General features: G+C 39.7%; 1 long non-coding RNA gene across 2 annotated transcripts; it reads left to right on the top strand.

Moving 5' to 3' along the window:
- Window positions 1–1,191: 1,191 nt before the first annotated feature.
- Window positions 1,192–2,847, top strand: LOC133101362 (uncharacterized). Of its 2 annotated transcripts, none has more exons than XR_009702622.1 (3): window positions 1,192–1,253; window positions 2,549–2,608; window positions 2,829–2,846. It is a non-coding gene; the product is annotated as an uncharacterized LOC133101362 (long non-coding RNA). The 2 variants fall into 2 exon arrangements; XR_009702621.1 differs by lacking the exon at window positions 1,192–1,253 and adding an exon at window positions 1,352–1,373 and having other exon boundaries at window positions 2,829–2,847.
- Window positions 2,848–4,143: the final 1,296 nt, after the last annotated feature.

The raw sequence follows: 4,143 nt of genomic DNA, 5'->3' as shown, positions 1-4,143 counted from the left end.
GCAGCTTTATGTTGGTCTTCACTGGTTTAATTCCATCATTCATTCTACCTTCTCCAAAAATATTTGCCTTCCAATTTCTTGTATTCTAAGGCTTTAACTAGCCCTCTAAGGAATGCATACTTCGTAAAATTTTGTAAGTGCAAACTATATTTTAGTTTTTGGTGAAAATATTGAATTGAATTAAGGTCCACTTTGAATAGATAGTACTTGAAGGAATTTTTTTAAAATGATTTACAGGATTCCTCAGTGTTCACTTCTAGAGCCAAAAAGTTGCAAGAGATACTTTAAAGAAGCTCTTATATCCATCCTATACGGTTTGCCTCAACTGTGATCCAGCAGTTAAAGATGCCCAGAGAAGCTCATATAGTTCAAGTAAAACATTGCCCATAGATCTATTTTATTTCATGAAAAATAAAAATTACATTAATAAAGTCTCTTTATTTATTTTGCCAAGATTTAGATTTCTTTTCAAATTCTAAGACAATATTCAAAGTTGTATTAACATTAAAGAGAATGCAAGATTAAAGAGCATTCTTACTAAAAACAGAAATCAGTTACTTAGATTTTGTTTAATTCAATTCAATTATTGAGCAATTCTTAATGCAGCAAAAGAATGACTGCAATTCCCTCTCTGCAAAAGTAGGACATGTGAATCAAATACAGGGTAAGAGAAATAATTTCATTAATGTTAATCAGTAATGAACTTTATTGGAAATATGTGGCTTCCCTATAAGTAACTGTATTAAAGAGATTTCCCCCCAAACAAGTTCCTTTAAAATTAAAGTCCTCCTTAAGAACTGAGCTTACTATATATATATATATATATATATATACATATATATATATGTATATATATATAATGTATATGCATGCAACACATATATATGTATTGCACAAGTGGTTGAAATCTCACAAAGAATGAAATATAAATGAATTGTTTAAAGCCAACTTTTTTTCTTTCTTTCTCTTGGGGAACTTGAGAAAATACTCGCTGAAGGATTTGGTAGAATGGCAGTAAATATTTTAATTGCTTGTTATATTTGAACTTTATTAATAAATTGTGTGTTCATGACATTTTGTTATCTCCGAGAGCAAACTGTGAACGTAGGAAAGTGTTTAACTGATCTGACTTTGTAACAAAGGTCCATGGGGCATCTGCCTCTGGGAGCTGAGAAATGACGTAATCCGCTAAGGACCGGAGGATTCCTTTCTAGTAGACGGCCTCCAATGCGTCGGGCACCACCCTGCTAAAGGTAGTGCGTCAGTTTTGTTTAACAAAAAGGACATTAAAAAGAAAAATGCAGTAAAGGTTGAGAAATTTTTACTGCAAAACAAGATCTTAAGAAGAGACCGGATCATTGCCTTGCATTTACGTATGTATCCGCTAGGAACCTCTTGCAATCAGGGTGAAAGCTGGCTTTCCCCAACAGAAGAGGCGCTCATTCCCGGTGGAAGGCAGGTACAAGAGTGAGGTGTGCGCTACTTCACACACTCACGCACACACGCTACTGTTAAAGAGAGTCACATGTCTTCTGCTTTATCCCCTAAATCTGCAGCAATTTGTGATATGGAATAATTCTGGTTGCCAACTTGTAAAACAGAACGTGCCCTGTCCTTACCAGGGGACTGTTGGATGATCTATTTGCCAATATCAATATTTGGATGGAAAGCTTAAAATACGCTGTTTTCCCAAGAGTTAGACATTAAAGGAGGGAGAGCACCACTGATGAAATATTAGCAGCAAATCGGTTAACCACTAACTTCTTTCTGTAGTCGTCGAGGCTCTTTTAAGTTTTCAGGAGAAACGAAACTTCATTCTCTTTGCTCAGAACAGAGACTCCTCCACATCTGCTCTCTTAACCACAGCGTCGTCCCCGGCCGGTAGGTGACTTCGCCTACAGCCTTGAGGTCAAATCAGGCGGCGTCTGGAGACGCAGCCGTCAGCCCAGAGGCCCGCCAGGGCGGTCCCCTGCGGCTCCCCCCGGGCCGGTAGCCGGGAGGGTGGTCCTACCCCAGAGGTGCGCGCCAGGTGGCGAAGCACCGGTGCAAGGGGGCGCTCCGGCCGGCCTCGGAAGTTCGCTCGGCTCGTAACCTTTCTCAGGTTCCCGACTGGAGAGCGCCGGCGTGAGGTCGACCGCGGCCGCGGTGGGACACGCGCGCAGACTCTGGAATGCGAGTTCGCGCGGCCGAGGCGCCGCTCGCAGCCCCGGTCCAGCCTGCGCCCCAACGAGGGGCATCCCAGGAGCTCGGCTCTCCTTCTGCGAGCCACAGAGACTTTTTTATTCCGCATCTCTACTTACGGCACTTTGCAGGTTAAAGTTTACTTTATCAAAAGCCACAGCGGAAATCCATGTTGTTGGAGTCAGGCAGGACAGGTTGGAAAGGAGAAGTTGAGTGAATATTAATCTTGACCTTCCTCTAAAGTTCTTTAATGATTTTTCGAATGAAGGAGTTGGCGCCCTCCCCCATCCCCCCACCCCTCTCCCCTCCCCGACTAATCCTTGATGTAATGACCGTGTTTGTGTTTTTCTTTCTGTTGAATTCATAGAGCACCGCGGCAAAGAGGTTAAACTAGATCACGAATGGTTTTCAGCTGCTTAACGATGAGGTGCGTTCTAAGCGCACCACCTCGGCACCCAAACCCTGTTTTCTTGTCCAGAGGTAAAGGGTATTCGTGGGCGAGGGAAGGGCACAGTAGGTGGGGGTCTAACAGGAGGAGAATCTGCTCCTCTCGGTTTGGATCTGCCTTGATTATGTCTATTGGCCCTACCCTGATCGGGTTTGTTTAATGACCATGGGCTTTATACTTATATTGTATATAATTCCAGTCCAAAGGAGAAACATCCGTCCTGTCGTTTTGCTTCCATCTGTACTGAGATGTTAAGTCTTTTCCTGAGACGCGAAAACTCAACGCGTAAAAGTGTTTGCACAGCTTTTTTTTGAAAGTAAGTTCTGTCTTTAAGAGACAGCTAATAAATCAGAAGGAAAAATGTATCGAAAACATATTGGATAGAAGCTTAAACAATTCATATCTCCAATAAAACGGTGGAAGACATGTTATAGGTAAGCGATTAATAATTTGCTAGTGAAATCTGGGTTTATGAATTGAATACAGTTTAGCTTAATTATGCACTATACGAAAGTATATGTGTCATAAAAGAGATCTAACTTTAACTTTTTATTCTATTATATTTAGAACTTCCTGGAGCAATGACGACAGCCATAAAGAGAAATAAAGGTAATTAGATTATTGCAGTTGAATTACGATTTTTTAATATTTGTAATAAAATACATTTCTCTACTAAATGTAAACAGTGGCATGTTAGATAAGTCACAGTATTTGCAAGTGGGGAAAATAGTCATTTTAGACTTTCACATTTAAATTAGATCCTTTAGGAGAGCAGAAATTAAGTCCATTTCTCTCTTTAAGAAAAGGGCAACTCTGTAAGAAACTATTACTGAAACAAGTTGAAATTCAAAAACAAGCGTAGGTCTTCAAAAAAGCATGTGAATTTCTAAAATACCAGAACACTTACTATGATTGAAATCACAGGTAAATTTAATCCATTATATTTGAGAGCTTTGTTAACAGCACACTTGAAAGACTGACGGGACTGATTAAAATTCAGGCCATTGTTTTTTAAATTAAAATATAGAAGCTTCAAAAATATGACAAAGTTATATATATTAGTCTATAGGTGTGTTTTCTGGAGTAGATGATGGAACAGATATTTTAAAGGAAAGCTTAAATGTTTCTTTGTGTATATATATGTACATATATATTTTTTATTTTGATGAAAACCTCTTGAGCTGCTTCAATGCAAACTATATTTCTGTATCTGTTATGTCTGTAGAGCTGTGGGAAGAGTGAAGATGAAGCCAGGGAAGGAAAGCAGCAGCGGAGCACACACAAAACATGAGGCCACCTGGCTTCTTGCCATCATACATGACATTCAATTATTTTAGTACTTTTTCATGAGAGTTTTCTCTCCACCCAGCTTCCCCTCCCCTCTCCAGACTCTTGCTTTTCTACATTTGTCATAGTTCATCTAATTCAGCACGCATTTTTCCTAGCTTTACTTACTAGTATGCCTCAAACTCTTGCCAAAAAAAGAAAGGGCTAAGATGAAAATTCTTGCAATC

The sequence above is a fragment of the Eubalaena glacialis genome, chromosome 11 (assembly GCF_028564815.1).
Source record: "Eubalaena glacialis isolate mEubGla1 chromosome 11, mEubGla1.1.hap2.+ XY, whole genome shotgun sequence".
In the NCBI taxonomy this organism is placed as follows: domain Eukaryota; kingdom Metazoa; phylum Chordata; class Mammalia; order Artiodactyla; family Balaenidae; genus Eubalaena; species Eubalaena glacialis.
Note: the sequence above shows the minus strand (reverse complement) of the source record. Positions and strands in the feature narration are given on the sequence as shown.